Source organism: Lactuca saligna, chromosome 8, assembly GCF_052625555.1.
Source record: "Lactuca saligna cultivar CGN05327 chromosome 8, ASM5262555v1, whole genome shotgun sequence".
Classification (NCBI taxonomy): domain Eukaryota; kingdom Viridiplantae; phylum Streptophyta; class Magnoliopsida; order Asterales; family Asteraceae; genus Lactuca; species Lactuca saligna.
Window position 1 is genome coordinate 272,685,092 of NC_136424.1, and position 22,157 is coordinate 272,707,248.

Consider the following 22,157-nt stretch of genomic DNA (forward strand, 5'->3'; position numbering starts at 1 on the left):
ATTAAATAATCTCATTATTCTTATTATTAATATACTAGAACTTATAATATATTAATAACCGTAAGTGTCTTATTTCTCTCATTATAGTCTATCCAAGTGCATGATGCCATGCAACCCAAATGGACCATGCCGGGTCGGGTCAAGTCTTACCAATTATAGTTATGGACTTAGACATTAATCCAACAGTCTCCAACTTGGATAAGTCTAAAACTATTATTGCGTATGACTTCAGGAACCAACTAGCAATCGTAGCTCTCAAAAGCTTCTATCGAACTCTGACCTTGTAGATGAACTCTGATCTTGTCAATGACTTGTCCATTAGATAAGGGATCATATATTCCTCCATTCTAGATATCATATGGACTGAGACATGGATTATAATCATTCTCTCTGTCCATTAGTTGTTTCCCGATTTCCGATTTATGACGACTGACTAATTGAACAAATCAAATCAGTCCTGGCCCGGCCGAGCACTTCCATTTGTCATCATCAAATCATCGAGGGGCCCACAGATATCGCTTTTATCCCGAAGGTAAAAGGAATGGATAAACTTCGACTCATATGGCTTGTTCTACTACTTGTTGAATCATACACAAAGACACGTTTTATAACATCGAGTTACCAATGCATTTCGTGTAATCAATGTACTATCAACTCATAGTAACAACTCATATCTCTAGGTTTGAAGAATATAAGATATTATCGTCTCATGATCACTCGTGATAAAATCCATGAAGTGATTCCAATGAGCGCAGGTTGAATCCAATACTCAGAACTTATGAGCACTCATGAGTGTTGTAGCCCTTTGTCCAACATCTTAGACCTCTACAAGCCAACCCATGACAGTCTTAATTCATATCTACTTCCAACATATGACCGACTGTGGATGGTTTGAATAACTTAGTCGTTCCGGAAGAATAACCTAGTTTATTCGGGAAGTCAAAACATGCAAAGTGAAACACAATAATAATTGAATCCAATATGGTCTCAGAACTTATGAATATAAATAAAACACCTTTTATTTATCACCATATGATTACACATTATTCATTGTATACTGTTTCAGCTATCAACATTATTCTTGAATTTAAAACAATAGTTGTCCCATGCTCCAAGCATGCACACTATGTTTTCTAAACACTAGTCATGCCATACAACAAGTATGCATAATATGTTTGTCTATGATCTTTATTTTGTGAACTAGATCAGATGAACATAACTTCAATGATTCTCTTTTCACACTCCCAAATCCTTACTGCAAATGCAAAAATTCCAAATTCATGTCATTTACTAAAATCTGTTAGATTCTAAACTTATATGCATCGATCCTCTTGTAATGATTATGCACAAAGTCAGAAAGACTTAACAACAATCATTACAGAGTATTCCAAAGGAGATCAGCTCCTTAGAAACATCCTTCTTGCATTAAGTTTCCTAATCTTACACAGATTGAAAATTCTAACTTTGAAACATTTCCAGATTCATTTTGACTATCACTTCTGAACAAGAGTTGCCACCTTACAGATTATGTCAATATGGTCCTTCCAGAATTATCACTATACTTCCAATTGTCCTTGAGCAACCAATCTTTGGTAAACCTTAGATTGTCCTCGACAATTGTTTAATCCTTTTAGTCATATCCAGTTCTAAACCTTTTCCCTTCTTAATGCCCCAGGCATTTGGAAATTTTTAGAAAGGATGAATATAGCACATGTAATCGATCCTATATCCGAAGCATATGGGACACGATTCATGATGTCTCACATAAAGACTAAACCAGTCTTTTGCTATAACATTTCCATTTCAATTTGCCAAGTTCTCATAATTCAGATTATGAAAAGGGATGCCGTAATCATAATCGAATTTAAGAACGCAAATAATGGACCCATATACATAATTTCCTTATGTTGAGCCATTCCAACATGAAATTCATATATATCCTTGACTAAATGATTAAAACCTCACGATCTAAGCTTATAGATTTGAGATGAAGTATAATTTCCTCTCCCTTAATTATAGCAAAACAACTTTTTTTTTCCCAATTGAAACCTTTTGTTTTCTATAATTAACATTGCTAGCTTGCAATACTTATCGTAATTATCATGCTCCCACTAACATGATGATTATTAGCATAACACTTATGCTCCCACTAGCTTTGACATGTACTCAGAAAGCTCGACTTCTAGAAATCAATACTTTATTGACTTTCTGACCAAAGTTCAGATTTCTGATACTAGATTGTTTTGATAAGACTTTATCAAAAAACATACACCTTCCCTTAGATAGCACATTTGTGTGTCTAAACAATTATGAAGAGGGATGCCGTAATCATAATGGTTAGACCTTTTTGCCACTTCTCACAAGTCCAAGTTAGTGTGCCGGTAAACCACACACGCTCCACTAACGACTTTGAGAATGCAAATATCCCAATTGCTATCTAGCTAAAATCTACTTAGTGGAAGTGTTTCCTCACCATCATTTTCATGAATTAGAGAGAAACCTTATGACACTTAGATTTATTGGTGTATGAGTTCCTACCCATATGAATTTGTCAAAACCATAATCACAAGACACGGATAATGACAAATCCAAAACCATATGGATTGAACTCAATCTTAATTTCTTGCCACCTGGCAGCTCAAGGACCTACCATTGCTTCCAAGTTGTTGTGCAACACATTGAGAACTCTAAGAACTCATATGCAAAGCCAACTTTAACTAGAATGGGCACAGAATATGTCAACACGATAGGTTATAAACCTCAAGTCGTGTGCTAGTGAAGAACTTCAGGTTTCATTCTTGATTAGTTCTTGAGAATTTCAAGACCTTTAAGACTCCCACTTTCCTCTTGACCTATAAGACTCCCTTGTCAAACATCCAAGAGATAGTGCGGATTCTAATCAAGACAAACATTTCACACAATTGGCCTTAGTTGGTCTTTGTTTTATCCAAAACATCACAACTTACCAATTTCAAATGTACAAGAGTAGAAAACTTTTACTCTTACATTTGTCAAGTGTTTTAAACCTTCTTTAAGACATGTCACTCAAATTACAATCTTGGAGTATGACTCTAAGACTTGTATTGAAACGAAGTATGACTCATCTTCTTGATTTAACCATTTCAACAATTCAAGATCCCTTCTTCTTAGTCATAAGAATGCACTAAGACTTCCTTAGAGAACAAATTTTGATATGGTTTCTTAATCATTAAGATGATCACAAAGCTGATACTAAAGTACTCTCCTATCTTTTCAGATTTGAGAAACTTTTATCCTTCTGCCTAATTTGATTCTTCTTATCCGCTCTGCTATGCATTGAAACCTTTTCCAATGTCTCAGAGTTACACTTAAGCTTGTAAGTATAATCATATTTACTGAGCTTTAGTAAACTATGACGAATAGCCTTACATCTTTTGTGGTGGACTTAATCAGTGCACATGACTATGTACTCGATCCCTTAGTCCATTACTTGACTCACACATCCATGTGAATAAGTAATTAGTCTTAAGTAACTTGTGGACAAATTATGGAAGACTTTAAGCTAATAAAGAATTAACCTTTTCTTTATTTTATAACTTATGGAATTAATTAAGGTTACATATTTTATTTATTTATTTATTAATGAAGTGACTCTTGAACCTTCATAACTTAAGGACAAGACTCTTCATCTTTTGTAACCATTGCCAACTTTTATGAGTTTTTATGAAACTTAAATGTGACTTTTCATATAACTTGAGGACAAGTTACAAAAACACATTTTAGAATCAACTCTTAGATTAATTTGGATTGAAAACAACTTTTTCACTCAACTTTTCTATTAATCTAAGCAACTCATAAGAACAAGATAATTCAAATCAAACTTTTTCATGTAATTAGTCTAACCTTTAAACTAATACAAAACATGAATCTATTGACAATTATCTTTGAAAATGGATTAGCATGAACATTACCACATTAAAAAACAAGTTTATAAGTTCAAAACAACTTAGGGTAATGTTCCTAGTCCATTTCTAGCCAAAAACCTCGAAGATATGCTGTCTGGGGTCCAACTCGTCGAGTGCATGAACACAACTCGGCGAGTTGGATGCATTTTGCCTTGGACTCGTCGAGTCCCTTCATGGACTCGGCGAGTCAGCTGGGCTGACAGCATCAAAACTCATTTTTTCAGCTTCTATTGCAGGTATAACAAGAAAACAAACCTGGCTCTGATACCACTGTTGGGTTATGACCATTCTAACACTCCTAAGTGTACATGCAACCCTAAATACCTTGGATCTATGTTTTCTCTATTATACATGCAAATATGAACATCCAAGGTATTATCCTAATCTAGCATACAAAATAATGGATATAACAAGATAGAATACATACCTCTTTGATAGTGCTTGTCTTCATGAAGCTTGAGTGCCTAGTGCCCCAAGTGTGACACCTCAAATGGTTCACACAACACCAAATACACTTGAAATAACTTGAGAGAATTCTACACTTCATAAAATCGGCTAGCCCTCTCTAGAATAATCTAGTGTCCGATTTTGGTCAAGAATAGGATGCTTATATAGTTATACAATTAGGGTAAACTCTAATTGTCATGACTTTCCATTTCCTTGGATCCATGGGTTCAAATACACCATGGAGCATCCATGGAGCATCATATGGGTTTTGGCCCAACTAGATAATCCATGGAGCATTAGCCCACTATATAAGTATGGATTATTTACACAATCAACCCATATATTTAATTAGTCTTCTTTTGATCACTTAATTAATTCTAGATTAATTCTTGATCAATACTAATTAAATAATCTCATTATTCTTATTATTAATATACTAGAACTTATAATATATTAATAACCGTAAGTGTCTTATTTCTCTCATTATAGTCTATCCAAGTGCATGATGCCATGCAACCCAAATGGACCATGCCGGGTCGGGTCAAGTCTTACCAATTATAGTTATGGACTTAGACATTAATCCAACAGGTTTCACCTTTCTTTGCAAAGAAATGATCATACCTTCTATTTAGATCATTTATTTGAGTAGCCTTGACTTCCTCAGTGCCTTCAAAAGATACAGTCAGTGTGTCCATCATTTCTTTTGCTGAGATGCAGTTCTAAACCAGCCCAAAAATATTGTATGGCAAAGCATAGTTGATTGCAGCCCGAGCACGAACATCAAGACCATTCTTTCTTTTGTCATCTGCTGTCCAGTTTTCTCTAGGTGTTTTCTTCATGACACCATCAGGAACATTGTTTTTCAAGGGCTGATACATCAGAACATATGGACCTTTGTCGATGATGTCCAACATGTCTTCATCTACAAATTCTAATGCATAGAGAGCTTTCATTTTCCACATAGCAAAATTGGTTTCATCAAATGGAGGAAATTTAGCAGAAGGATGATTTGATGAGTTTAAAGAGGAAGATGATGAAGCTATTTGTTTGATAAGAGAACATTGCTCTGATACCAATTGAGAGGACCTTAGATTAAACAATTTATCAAACAATGACTATCAACAAGAACAACGAAGTTTCACTAAGAATAATAATCTCACAAAGAGATTATCAAATGAACAAATCGGCTATTAGGGTTTGTGAAAGATAATCTTTCACAAACTTGTACAAAAAGACTATATAGAACTAATCTAGGCAAAAATCAGGGATATACCAACTAACTAATAGACGATAACTATGGAAACAAGATAAGCACTAAATCTGTTACAAAATGTTGAATATAAAACTATACACTGATTAATTAATATGTTGACGTTGACGCTGAGTCATATGCTGAAGCTGAGTGATCAGTTTCAAACATCATCATATTATAAGGTTCGACCTTACAGTTATATATATATATATATATATATATATATATATATATATATATATATATATATATATATACTAAGCTTGTAATAATATATAATACTATAGGGTTGAATTTTAAACATGTAAAACTCTAAGGGTTTGAAATTTAAATTCCTCAAAATTAAACTTTTAATCACAAAATTCAAATTTCAAAACTTGAGGGCATGTTTTGAACTTTTTCAAAACTAAAGGGATCAAATAACAAATAATTTCAATTAAACAATTAATTTCATGATTATCTATATTTTACCTAATCTAATTTTAGTCATAAGATAATTACCAAATTATTATAAATAATCCATATTTATCACATAAACAACCAATATTCAAAAGATTTGAAATTATCTATTGTTTTCGCAAGGATAATCATTTAATTAAGGTAAAATTAGGATTTTAACTTCAAAAAACAATTTAGGCATCAAATCCAAAACAAAACAGCAACTAAATCCCGATAATATCCTCTGTCTGACGCACAAACTCATCGAGTCAGCTCTGGACTCGCCGAGTAGGGGCCAACTCGCCGAGTCCAGATATTGACTCATCGAGTTGAGTCGGGCACGGGCAAGAAACTTGATTTTCAGCAAGTAAAATAGTTAAGCATCACATACAATTGAAACCAATCAAGTCTCTGATACCACTGATGGGATTTATGCATAAGAAACAATCATATGTGCTCATACAAACCCTAATGCTTGGATCTAGGTTTCTCTATTGTACATGCTTTGAATCCAAGACTTACAAACCTAGATCTATCATATATATAATTTGAAATTATCATAAAGAAAACAGATCCAAGTGTTTTACCTCTTTCAAATAGCTTGAAATCCTTGTAATCTTCTTGATCTTGAGCTTAGAGTCACAATTGTAACTCCTCTAATGGTTCACAAACTCCACAAACAAGAAGGAAATATGAGGAAAGATGAGAGGTGCTGAAATCGGCCCTAGGTTTCTCTTAGAAACATGTGTAGCCGATTTCCTTATACTTGCAAGCTGCTAGGGTTTCAGTCTAAACCCTAATGGACAGCTTAACCACCAAGCAACCCAAGGAACCTTCTGGAATAAGGCCTTGGATGAAAATATAATGGATCCCCATCATAATTTCGTTCCCCCATTAGTCCATAAGGTTTCCTTAGCCCAAAACTTAACTATCATACATTTGACAGTTTATACACCTTTATTTAATTAATCTCTTTTACTCATCAAATTAATTCCTAATTAAATTATGACCAATACTGATTAAATAAGTATGATTTCTCCTTTAATATATTAATAAACCATAATATTCTCTCTTTCTCCTTAAATTGGCTTGTCAAGTTGCTTTGGTGAAGGCAACCCAAAAGGACCATGCACAACCGGGTCAAGTACATACCAAATATAGTTACGGGATTAGACACAGTTCCAACAATTTATGTTCAATTTAGTTCTATGTCAAACAAATCAGAGATCAAGAAACAAATGTTGGACAATAAGTTAGACCATGTTCCATGTGTTTCTCCGGCTGATATCTTGAGAACAGAGGAGTATGTGATCACTTATCTAAAATGGCGCTTCATATTTCAACAGAGTTTTTAGGAGCTACATTACTGGTTGGTTTCTGAAGTTATACTTGCAACTATAGGTAACAGACTTATCCAAGTGGGAGACTGTTGGATAAGGTGTCTAAGTCTGTAACTATATTTGGTATCAACTTGACCCAACCCAACATGGTCCATTTGGGTTGCACTACACCTAACAAATTATATGGATATACTTTTGAGAATAAGATGTTTATGATATATTAATATATTATTAGTTATAATATATTAATATGAAATCATAATTATTTAATTAGTATTGATCAAGAATTAATTTAAAGTTAATTTACTGATCAATATGGAGCTAATTAAATATGGACTCTTTTATATATATATATATATATATATATATATATATATATATATATATATATATATATATATATATATATATATATATGGATTGGGCTAAGATTTATTTAGGATAGGCTAAGAGTATATGAGGTCCACGAATAGCCATGGAGCTTTTAACCCATGGATCCTAGGTAAATGAAGAGTCATGGCTATTAGGGTTTAACCCTAATCCTCCATACTGTATAAAGGAGTCTTTGGCTAAGAATTGGCACTAAGTGTGTGTGAGCATAAGGGTGAGCCGATTTCTATAGTGTTCTTATTCTCTTAAGAGCTTTCAACTATTTTGGTGATTTGTGACTCTACTTGAGGCATCCACACTATTGGTGCTAGGCTCTAAAACTCCAAGCAATCAACCACAAAAGAAAGGTATGAATTCTACTTAAAGTTTTATATTACAAGTACCCCATAACATGCTAGTTAGGTTGTAAACGTTGGAGATCAAATTTGCATGTATTTTAGAGAAAACATAGATCCAAGGTTTCTAAGGTTGCATGTACACCATAGGAGTGTTAGAATACTCAAAACCCAACAATTCTATATATGGAAATGTTAATTGCATTCTCAGTTCGAATTGTAAGAATATGGAAAATAGAAATATTATAGCAGAAGACTAGTCAAGTACTATGTCTTTATGTAAGACATTATGAATCATGTCCCATATGCTTCAGATATATGATCGATTGCATTTGCTATAATATTCACGTGTTCTAATTTTCCAAATGCCTAGGGCATTAAGAGGGAAAACAACTAGAACTAGATATGACTAAAGTGGTTAAACAACTGTCAAGGACAATCTAAGGTTCGCTAAGGATTGGTTGTTTATGAATAGTTGGAAGTATAGTAATAGATGGATCATATTGATATAATTTTCAATAGATAGGATTCTATTAAGAATAGATAATCATATGGCAATTATGGAAAAGTTTCCATAATAGGAGTTGCATATTGAGAAAATTAGAAACTTTTATGCATGAAGGATGTTCAAAGGAATGTACTTTAAATTTGAGACTTCTTTTCCTTGGAATTGTCTTGTAACAATTTCCAGTGGAAAGTTTTCTAATATCGTTGGTCAAGTATCTGTGACTTTTTGTACCTAGACATTACAAAAGGAATCTTTCCATAATAGTTTAGAACTAACACGTTCTAATAATGGCAAGAATTTGGCATTCTTATGCTTAAAGATTTGGAATTGTGAAATGAGTTTAATTGGAAATGTTATCAAATTGATTTATTTCACAAAGTAAGGACCATAGGTAAACATAGTGTGCATCCTTGGAGCATGGGATAACTATTGTTTTAATTCAAGTATCAAGTTGATCATTTGAACCATTATACAATGAATAATGAGTAATCAATATGTTGATTAAATAAAAGGTGTTTTATTTACGCCCACAAGTTTTGGGGCCATATAGGATTAGTATTATCCTTGTGTTTCACTTTGCATGTTTTGATTTCCAAAATAATAGGATTTATTTAAACTATCCACAATCGATCATACTTTGGAAGTAGGTATGAAAGAAGACTGTCATGAGTTGGCTTGTAGGATTGTCTAAGGAGTTAGGCATAGCAACAGGTTTGCTACACCATTCATGAGTACTTCTGAAATAAGATTTGAGTATTGGATTCAACCTTCACTCACTTGAATCACTTCATGGAATTTATCACGAGTGATTGTGAGATGATAATATCATATAAATCATCAAACCTAGATATGTGAGTTGTTGACTATGAGTTGGTTTTACATTGATAGTACGGAAATGCATCGGATAACTACAAATGTCATAAAACGTGTTATGTATAGTTTAATGAATAGTTAGTACAAGCATATGAGTTGAAGTTTATATGTTCCTTTTTATCCTAAGAGTATTAAAAGCGATATTTTGGCCCCCTCGATGATTTTGTTTTGACTTATATGTCGGGCTCGATAAGAACTAAATTGATGTGTTTGGTTGTGTTCTATGTCAGACAAATCAGAAATCGGGAATCAAACTGTTGGACAATAAGTATGACACTGTTCCATGCATTTTTCCAGCTGATATCTTGAGAATAGAGGGGTATATGATCCCTTATCTAAAGGATGTGTCACTGACTAGGTCAGAGTTGACAGAGGCTTTTGGAAGCTTACAATTGCTAAGTCAGATCTTGAAGTGCATAGGCAACTATAGTTATTAGTATCCAAGTAGGAGAGTGTTGGATTTGGTGTCTAAGCCCATAACTATAACTGGTATGTACTTGACTCGATAGTACCATGGTCCTTTTGAGCTGCCTTCACCAGTGCAATTTGATAGGATGGTTTTATGAGAATAAGGTTATTTACAATTTATTAATATATTATAAGTATAATATATTAATATGGTTATTTAATTAGTATTGTTCAAGAATTAATTTGGAACTGATTTTGTGGTCAAAAGAGACTAATTAAATATGAAGGGATTGATTATGTAAATCAATGATATTTATAGTATGGGCTAAGTGATCCATGATTATGTAAGTGGGTTAAACCAATAATATAAACCATGGATAGTTCATGGAGGTTAAACCCATGGATCATAGGAATGTGGAAAGTCACGGATCATTAGGGTTTGCAAAGTGTAACCCTAGCACTTGACACAACTATAAATATCCCCTCCATGTACCAAAATCGGTTGCACCAACCTTAAAGAAAAGTAGCTTATTCTCTTAGAACCTATTATTGCATATTGGTGTTTGTGAACCATTAGCATAACACTTGAAGTGCTCATGTTTCCAAAGGTCAAGAACTCTACCCTACTCAAGAGGTAAGCATCCTAATTATGGTTTGATTATATATAGCTTCAATTGTATGCTAGCTACGGTGAATGCTTTGGAAAAAGAAAATGCATGCATAATTAGAGAAAACATAGATCCAAATCATTTAGGGTTGCATGTGCACTTAGGAAGTGTTATAGTGCTCAAAACCCAAAACTTTTAGCTACCCCATTCAATCTCGCCACTACTACCTAGGGCAGTCTGTTCTAATTCTCTCTCTTTAATTTTATGTTCTTTAATTGTTTTAGCATGCAATGGGGACATTGTATCAAATAAGTGTGGGGTAGGGATTGAATATAGGAATATGAGCTTGCTGATAAATTAAAATTTTGAAAAATGACTAGGATTTAAAATTTATTAGAAAGATTTGAAACAATAATCTAAAATTGAATCTAGTGAAAAAATCGTTTTGTTGAGATGTAGGTTGCTAGCGTTGTGTGGGACGATCCGATACGATTTTCAATTTTAATTTGAGCCAATATATACTATAATGTATTTGTGGCTTCCCTATCCTAGTGAAATCATGGAACAAAAACACGACCTTGCTTAGTTTTATGGTCGCAATATGTTTAGCATTGTGTACCGAAAATGTATCCAGGAGAGCTTATGTAGTCATTGCATATTAGACTAATATCTCTAACCAATAAGGGTTGAAGATTAAGTTCCCTTTCTTAAGAATATATTTTTCTTAGGTTCTTAGTTTTGAGTGAAAAAATGAGTTATGAAAAAAAAGAACAAAAAAAGAAAAAAGTGAAAAAAAAAATGTTTTTGAGTGAATAAGAGCTATCAAATGATGAAGATCTTGAAGAAAGTGAAGAAATAAGGCAATTTTTCAATTAATTGTTTATTGTAAATTTTTTCTAGGTTATTTTTCTATATGTATGCTTGGGAGCTTAATCAAAAATTACCTTGAGGTTTAGAAAGATTTCAGGGAATGGATTATGAGGGATGCATAAAATGAGTGTTGTTCAAAAGAAGTGGGAGAGTGTTTATGAAGATTGTGAGTTTTTAGGATTGGGGAGGTTTTTTTGGAGAATTTAGAAACCAATACATGAATTGCGATCTTGGAGTAATGGAGAAGCTCAAAATGGATTGTCTGATGCGATATTGGTAGCTAAAGTCTTGATATGATAATAATAAAATCAGTTTTGCTTGGGGGGAAGCAAAAGGCTAGAGTGGAATAGTTTGATAAGGTCTATTTTATGCAAGGTTATACAACTCGTTACTCGGTAGCTGTTCGGCCAACTACTGAGTAGCGAATACTCGGGAGTACTCAGATTCGGTAACTCATGTAGAAATATTTTTAGTGAAATTATATATGTCAAAATCATAAGTTAAAATCATAATTTGATTAAAATATATAACAAAATTAGATACATGTGAATACACAAAACTGAAAAATAGATAATGATCTCACTTCGTGAAAATTTACTAAAACAATTTAGGATACATATGTAGTAATAATCACATATGTGTGTTTAAATAATAAATCATTAAGTATATTATACATACTGATCATCGAGTTGACCGAGTTTTAAACACTGCTTAGTCTAATAATGGACCAGTCGGGGAGTGTACTATGGATTTCGTATCTCGCCTCGGTAAGGGGCCGAGTAGCGAGTATTCGTAGGAGTGATCGGCCAACTCGGCAAGTTTTACAACATTGACTTTATGCATATATTTATAAATTTTTCTTATTATTTTATACTATTTTTATGCTATTTAGAACTAAAAAATACTTCATACTCTTTGCAATGTTAATTTATAGTTAAAATGGGAGCTGGAATGCAAAAGGAGGAGAAATGAGCAAAAAAAGACACAAAAAGGATGTTGTTGGACAGATTGACCCCTCGTCAGTTTTTTGGCCATATATCATGACTCATAACTCCTATTGATGAGATTCAAAATGTTTTGAAAACTAGACACAATTTCTGACGACTTTCATGTTTTGAGAAAATGGTGATTCCCAACGAACTGGTTGATTTTAACACACACCCATCGAGTTGAGTGGAATCTTCCCGATTCTTGACGCTGACTTGGGGAATACAGGATTTTAATGAAGAAATCATGAAGTTGGTGTCCAAACTCATTGACTTGATGCTAAACACTATAAATAGAGCACAAAATTAGCCATAATGGGAGATATTACACCTTAGATTGATTCTTGCCATAATAAACCCCTAAGAAGCCGTTTTGAGGGTCTAGAAGGCGGCCAGAAGCCCGTTAAGCTGACAGGAGAGAAGATCTAAAGTATTAGAGAGCAGATTCATGCATGAAATCATTTATTTTGTTGTTCTGACCATGATTAGCACTCTAGTGTGATTTTTATGCATTTACTTTCTGATTTTGGTGTTAAACCCCTTTGCTTTGTGTTTATGATAAGATGAAACCTTGATTTATGGATTAAGTGCTATTTGTATTGTTTTGTTCGTGTTTAATTTATCTTGTTGAGCTTGTTAAAAGATCCTTATGTGTTCATGGTAATTATTTTCTTTTAATAATCAAGTTTATTGAGTCGTATGAACATCTTTTTAATTGCTTGAATCATATAGTTTTGTGAAAACAAGATTGTATGCCTAGTATTAGTGAACATGAACCTAGGTTTAACTAGAAAATAAGTAAGTTCATGTGTGAGCATGTGTGATGACCAATCACACATGAGTTAATTAATTTAACAAATTTTATTAGCTATTATTACAAGTCTTGCTTGAGATGAACTGAATACTAGTAAACCTGTTAGTTTAATCAATTGGCCACTATTGGAATTGACTTGTTTGCTAAATGATTAATAATAGTGAACATGAACGTAATCATTTTAGAAATCCATGAACATGAATAAATAAATATGTGTGTGCAATTATCTATGATTTTGAGATGTAATTTCTCTAAACCAAAGTACCTAAAGAGATTTGTCTTCGATCAGTTTATCGAGATTTATTGTTTAATCGATTGTTTTATATTTAATTCCATAAAACCTTTCTTTAATGCCTTGTGTGTTTTTGTAACTATAATCAAACATTCTAATATTAATTCAGTACCGTTCTCCTTGTGTTCAACACCCTTTCTTATCAAAGCTATACTATACATGATCGAGTTCACAGCCTGTAAGGTGTGGTTTAGATGTGATAAATTAGGAATTATAAATAAAAAACTAGTGCATTAAATATTCACATCACCTGGTACATTAGGTGTAGCAAGAGTATGTTGGGTGTACATGACCCATACTCAAACCCTAATATTAAACCTTTGAGCCCTATTTAAGCAACTTAACCTTTTGAAACTCTCTTTATATTCAGCCCCCATCTCCCTAAAGCAATTATATCAAAAACCCTATCCTGATTGTGAAGATTTTAAACCTCTTGTGTGTTTTGGAGTGCTCTTGGTGCACTTTGAAGAAGAAGGTACTCATTGGATAAGTGTTGGTTGTCTTGGATCTTGTACATCCAGGCCTTATTCACCTTGATCTATCTTTTAGGGGTATAAAGTTTCAAACTTGATGGTTATTTGATGTAAATCTAGCCTTAGGTTTTTTTATGAGCATGTTTTTGTCCCATGGTTTGGATCTTGTGAGTAGAAGTTACTTCAGAACCTTTGAGCCCCATTTTTAGTCATTTTTGAGGTCATTAAGTTATAAAAATTGAATCTTGATGTGTATTATCCTTCCATGCATGAGTTAGTGGTCTTTTGATGAAGTCAGAGATTTAGGGCTTTGGTTTGGACACCATTAAGCCTAGCAATGTCATAAAGTCTGGAACTTTATGACTTAGGACATACCATAAGAATCGGATATGGAAGTTATGTATGTTTTCTTAAGGCATTAAGAGGTTTGGATAGATTTTGGGCTTCAACATAGTACACTGGGAGTACCAGGATGGTATTAAGGGCGTACTCACCTGAATGGATCTAGGGCCATTTTTGGGCCTTGATTCGTTTTCGGTTTGGGCCTTGCTTTATTGGGCCCAGTATAGGAAGAGTTAAATAGTCTTTTACACATTGGTATGATAGAATATGACTCAGACTTTGGATTATGGGAAATTGTCTTAGTTTTTTATTAAGGATAATTTGGATTTGTTTAGTATGAGAAGACAAGTAGCAGCAAAGCGTGTGATTCGGTTATCTTTAGTTTGAGGAGAGTCTCATCACTGTACCCATGGGTCAAAGGCACCAATGCTGGCCCACTAGGATATGGTATGTATGGTGCTAGTTGTCTTTGTGATACTTGCATGGATAACCATGATCTAGCCCCTAGAAATTTTGATGAAAAATCAAGATCTCGCCCCCTAGCATTTTGTATGTAAGACCGGGATTTGGTCGTCGACATTGGAAGGAAAGACCATGATTTGGCCCATGGTAGAAAGTGACAGTAAAACTATGATTTTACCCATAACATTCACTATCTTAAGTATGGTATGTGGTATTTTGTGGAAACTCACTAAGCTTTGTGCTTAGGTACTTCTGGTTCGAAAGTGAAGGGTCCAACATGATTGCACAACATCCCCCAGAGTCTATTCCACCTTGATGATTTTTACTCTGATGTTTAAATACTATTTTCACTTGAATGGTTTTGGGAACAAATTGATGTATGAATTGTTGTTTAAAAATAAAAACTTTACCTTGGATTTTTGGGACGTTACAACTACTCAAGGTTTCGCCATGGAAGAGGGGCAAGTTAGGCCTTAGGTACATTAGACCCTTTCAATTTATTTCTTGAGCAGTTAAGGTTTCCATTCGTCTGGATCTACTAGAAGAGATCAATTAGATCCACAATACATTTCATGTCTCCCAATTAAGAAAGTGCATTACGAATCAATCTGTAATTGTAACTTTAGATGATATTTACATAGATGGAAGTCTTAGCTACGTATAGAAACCATTGGTGATCTTATATCACATGACAAAAAACTTATGCAACAAGGTGATTAGTTTGGTGTGGATACAGTGGCAACACCAAAAAAAAAAGGATCAAAATAGACTTGGGAACCATAAGAAGAGATGAAAAGCAACTACCCAAAATTATTTAGTTGGATTTCTATGACAAAATCCTAGTAACTCAAGGAGAGTTGTAACACCCCATTTTTACTACATTCGTAAATTGTAATATTATGCAATTATTATGATTTACGAAATAAAAATATATTAGGTTTTAGCCAAAGTAATCATCATAAGCATGTATAAAACATCAATATGGTTTTCTTAGATATATAGAACGCTTAAATCCGACTTCGTATGAAAATTTTTGCTTCTTCGATGTTTTGCAATTAAACTGACAGGGCTCTGTATATCATAAAAAGTGAATTTTATATAGTTTTTTATTAGCCTAAGCAATCTAAAAAAAAAGTAGGAGAAATCGTAAAACTAAGAGCGTGCATATAGTGCACATCCAAATTTGACTTCATATGAGGAAGTTATGATTTTTAGAAGTTTCGGTATAGTAGTGCACGATGTAGAAACTGAAATAAAGATTTGTTGATTGTTAGCCAAAACAATCTAAATGATATTTCAAAATCTCGTAGATACAACTCTATCGATATAAAAACATTCAAGAATGGATGTCATATAAAAGATGTATGAAAATTAAATAGAGTTTAGCAGTCTAAGCCTTTTAAAAATAAAAAGTTAAAAATAAAGTGAGAATTAGCCGACGAAGTCTAAAAGAAAGTTGTAGATCTCATCGATAACTATCCGTGTATATAAAGAACATCAAAATAGAGCTCGTATGAAGAAGTTATGGGATTTTTAAGATCAGAGTTTTGTGTTGCATGCACAACTTCTAGAAGTTGAAACGTGGACCAGCGAGCAGACGAAACGTGGCACAATCCGACACCACCCAAGTGTGCGATGCACCTCATAAGAACGAGTGGCACACCTCTGCAGAATAAGCCCTATAAATAGATCTCATTTGTTCCTTCTTTCTCCACACCAAATCCTTCTAAACTCTCACTAGAACCGAACTTCTAGGGTATTTTAGGGATTCTGAAGAATCTAATTAGCAAGGTACTACGACATAGGGGATCCCAACTAATAGGAGTGCTCAGTATCGAAGCCCTGCCAACGTAAATCCTAGTTTTCGCTAAAACTCTCTGCAAGTTAGGCTATACTTACTACGCTTTAAGTGTATCTTATATTTATATTCATAATAGTTATTATGAATTAGTACTTCAAGTTATAATATTGATTGATCTACTTATGGGAGAGGTCTAGAATGGTCAGGTTAGTTTGGTTGTTAGATTTTAGAAACTAAATACGTTGAATTGGGCATGCCTTCCAACTGTCATGCATGAATGATCCTTATTAGATAAAAGTCTCAGTATGCATTGGGATTAGTGAAGGATTGAGTTATTCATTACCAGATTCCCATAAGAACTAATAAACTATAGTATTATAGGTAAATCATCATTGGTATGTTGCTTGCAAATTGAATTTTTCTGATTAACTGTTAATCCTCTCATAAATTGTACAGGTGAGTTCTTCTAAATCTATTATATGCTCCAGTATGTATCATTTGTATGTTAGGGTGTAATGGCTAGGTATGCAATTAGGTCAGTAGACTAGCTTAGTTAGTTGTCTATCGTGTGGAATTGTTGAATGCTAAATAAGTGATAATATATATATATATATATATATATATATATATATATATATATAACAGTTGAATGCTAAATAAGTGATAATATATATATATATATATATATATATATATATATATATATATATATATATATGTATGTATGTATATATATATATATATATATATATATATATATATATAAGAGTTCAGGGCGGGCCAGTCTCGTACTAAAGGCTAATATACTTGAGCCGACCAGCATTACGCATAAGGCCAAAGTGCGGACCAACTTTAAGTTGAAGGAAAAAGGGACATACCAACTTTATGATGAAGGTCATTATGTGTATGTATTGTATATGTATTGTGGTATATGGTATTTTGGGAGAATTCACTAAGGATCGCCTTATAGTTGTTGAATAACTGCTTTTCAGATTGTTCTTTAGATTAAGGAAAGGCTCACACATAATTGTACATGCATCGAAGGCATTAAGAAAATATTTTAAGACTTCCATGAAAACTCTGTTTTATAATTAAATAATATATTATACTTATAAAGGAGACATTTTTCCTATCACCTCATGCATTTAAAACCCCCACACAAATTTCCATGCACGTCATACATTTGAAAACACAACACCTTTTCACCTTTAAAATAATTAATCACACATCATGAAAGGTTTTATAACTCATATAATATATTTAATAAGCAATTAATGTATAGTCTACTATAAAAATGCCATTCTCTCTGAGTAGACACACAAATACAAATCAATACAAAATTCACAAAGAAAACAAGTTTAAAGGTTCGTGCTATTTTGAGGGCTTTAGAACATTTTGCAAGCCATGTTACTATGTTAAAGTTTTTAATTGGTAAGTTTGTTATATGCTAATTTTCTTTTTATATTTTTTTTGGTTTAAGTATTCTTTTAAGACAATCATTGTATGTTGTGGTTGAAACTTTAATGTAAATTAAATTAGATTCATATTATCGATCATATTTATGGAAAGTGATATAGATAATATTTAATTAACTATTGTAGAGGCATTCTTACTTGCATCACATGCATTTGAAACCTCTATGACTTTTCAATTTCTTTCTATAGTTATTATAAGTTGGTTAATAATGTTAAATTAATGCAAAAACTAAATTATAATAATAAATTAACAAAACTATAATATTAAAATATCATATTTTATTTCTATATATAAAATTATGTCTTTAACCTTTTAATATATTATAGTTAACTTATTTGTTTAGATATGTTGTCGTATGCGAGTAATTGTCATTTTGAAGTCACAACTTTTGTATAATTTATGAATTGATGCAAAATAGTTAAATTATTAATTTCAATATAATGGTAAACACTTAACTTAAATCAAAATTTCAGTTAAACCTGAAAAAACAAGAGGTTATTCTATAAACAGTTAAAAGGTATAAATTCTAATGTTAAACCTAAATTGTAATCCTAAATTAACAAAAAAAAAAAACAAAAAAAACAAAAAAAAAACGTGAAATTATTTTTCATAATCATTAAGAATTTTCAACTAAGTATCTACAAAAAAAACATAAGAAAAGTTAAAAATAATATTATATAAAAAGTTATAATGTTATCTTTAAAAAACAAAAACAATGTTTGTTGTTTTAAATAACTACAATCAAAGAACTACAATATTCATGAAATAAATTTTTAAAAGATTAAATATCTGCAACCAAATTAAAATAACTAAGAGTTTCCAAATACATTATTTTAAATAACTTATAAGAAAAATAGTTAAAAGTAACATTATATATAAAAATTATAATATTACCTTTAAAAACAAAAATAATGTTTGATGTTTCAAATAATTACAATGACATATATTAAAATCTTAAGTAAATAAACCTTTTAAAATTAATTAATCATAAACACAACTATAATATCATCAAACCATATATTATATTTAATTTTATTAATGAGTAACCCGAATGTAGAGATCATTGAGACAATTGATATTAGAGAATATTAAAAGATGTCTACATTATCATATAATTCAAAACAAATAATGTTTATGTCAACTTATTATAAGATTTATTATATATTTGTAAAGATTTCAAATATATTGTTGTATTATGTGCAACACATGGGTATTAACCTAGTTAAATATATAATATAACAAGTGTAAGACTTGTATTCTGAATAAATAAAAATGAAAATTTTGCCTTGAAAATCATGACGTAACACTTTTGACCTTGGTTTAATTTTTGTTAATTGACTAGTTTTGGAAGTTGGGCTAAGGGTTTACCTTGTGTGATTTATTAGCAAGTGTATATCACCCATTCATTGGGTGTGAGAAATATTAGATGTTGACTATATCTGCGAGATGAGTCTTCTCACTATTCTATGTAGGATGTTAGTTGTCTTTATGATAGTTGCATCGAATACTAGGTTGTGCCCATTGGCATATGTATGAAACACTAGGATTTGGTCTCATATAATTGTATGAAAGACCAGGATCTGGCCCCTGACAACTATATGTAAAACCAGGATTTGGCCCTTAGCATTTGTATGTAGCATGTTAATTATCTTTATTATACTTACATGGAAGACCACGTGGTGGCTCCTGAAACATGTATGTAAGGCCGGATTTGGCATACTATATTTCAGGGAAAGACCATGATTTGACCCATAGCAGTAAGTGACTGTATGACTTTGACTTGGCCCATATCATGCACTATATTATGTATGATATGTAGTATTTTAGGGAATTCACTAAGCTTTGTGCTAACGGTTTTGTGGTTTAAATATTTCAGGTATTTCTAGTTTCAAAGGGAAGGGCCCAACTTGACTGCACAACATCTCATGATGGCTTTTTTTGCACATACTATTATTGTTTTAGTCTGATATATGAGAGGTATATATATATATATATATATATATATATATATATATATATATATATATATATATATATATATATATTAATGAAGCATATGAGAATTCATCCATCTTATTAATGGAACAACACAACTCTAAACCATACTACATAAGTATAAACTCTTTTGGAGTTTTGACTCTTTTCAGATATAATCTACGAACCTTTTGGCTTAACATGTTTAGCATTTCAAATATGTCCCAATCGATCTTGTTGCCAAAGATGTATGATATCATCTCTCATGTTCTTAATAGAAAACGATTCCTTAACTAAGAGTTTACACTATCTAAAATTGGAACATTATTTCCCATGTGTAGTACGTAAGCAACACACAACATCATAAAGACTAAAATGCTCCGACTAGTTGTACCATATAATTCCTTAATTTCTTCAATTTCACTATGTTAGTTTAAAACAACTATATAAAAATGATGCAAATAATTAATTTTCGAAACTTCATTTTCAAAAAATCAAAATTTCCTCTAATCATGTTTGTCTTGATGTATTTTGAATTTAACATCTATACAATAAATTTAAAATGGCATCATAGTAGAATAATTCTTTTATATAATATCATGTTTTTGTATGAAATATATGCTAATAAATGAGACGCAAAACAAATTGGTCATCTGTGTTCCAATAACATGACGACGCAAAATGTTTTTCTTGACATATGTCCAACTAATCGAAGAGAAACATTAATTTCAAGTCTAGAGTAGATGAAAAATACGAGACACACCTAAAGAAATAATCATTAAAATCAAATATAAAACGAGAACACATTCACACCCAACAAAATAGAATACACCAAGGTTGCTAAAATAATGATATTAGTCATAAGATCCTACAATCATTTCCACCTAAGTAAAGCGATCTCGATATATTTGGATCATTTTTGGGTAACATCAAAGATATGTTCATAAATATTTTAGATCGTTATATATATATATATATATATATATATATATATATATATATATATATATATATATATATATATATATATATATATATATATATATATAAAAGAGCAACAAAGAAATATTTTAAATCTTAGAACCAATGAACCATTGTATTTTTATGTTTTAGATCTAATTCTTAATCGAAAAAAAAACCCTAAAGATATCTAATTTATAACTTTTTATTCTCTTTTCATTGATATCAAATTCAATAACTTTTTTAATCTGTTCAGATTTACACTGTGAATCCACGCTGTGCAAATTCACAGTATAAATCTGAACAGATCAAAAACGAAAAAGAAAAAATTATCGAATTTGATATCAATGGAAAAAGAATAAAAAATTATGAATTTCTATATTTTTTAGTTTTTTTTATTTGTTATAAAAAATATACTCTAAAAGTTGAGAAATGATTGGTTTTTTGGTTCTATGGTTTAAAAGGTCGCGCCCATGCACAAGTTCGGTGTTTATGGTCTACGAAATCCAAGATTTGCACCCCCCTTGCCTACAAGTAGAAATTATAGTAAAATCATAAAACCAAGCTTGTAAGCTTTTCATGCATTCAAGCTTATAAACCTTGTTGAGTTTGATCGTTCTACCAATGCGGGACTCATTCCTACACCCATCTCTTTTTGTTAAATTTATTCTCAAATACCCTTCTTTAAGTACCGATATATCATTCACATATACTCAATTTTTGACATATAATATATTGTTTCGAAGTCCTTGTGGAGGAGAACGCAAACCCACTTAGAGTTAGTTATATATAAAACATATGTATATATTTATATATGTCCAAAGTTAATAAAAATATAAATATTTATACTAAATTTTCCAACATATTTAACCATCAAACTTAAAAATTATGGATGAAATTAGGTTCATTGTGAAGATTGAGAGCCAAAACGGCTAACGTTTCTTATCAATCGGATTGTACATACAATGAAAAGAAACAAAGCTATAAATAGAAAACAATTAGGGCAAACATATCTATGAAAAAAACACTCAACTTAAAAGGCTTAAAAAAACAGTATAAATACATGCTAACAATGTAAACATATGACTCCTTCAATCGGTTACCCGATAATTAGGCAAGATGCTTTTTCTAAATATAATAACGTAGTATCTAAAAAAGTTTTCA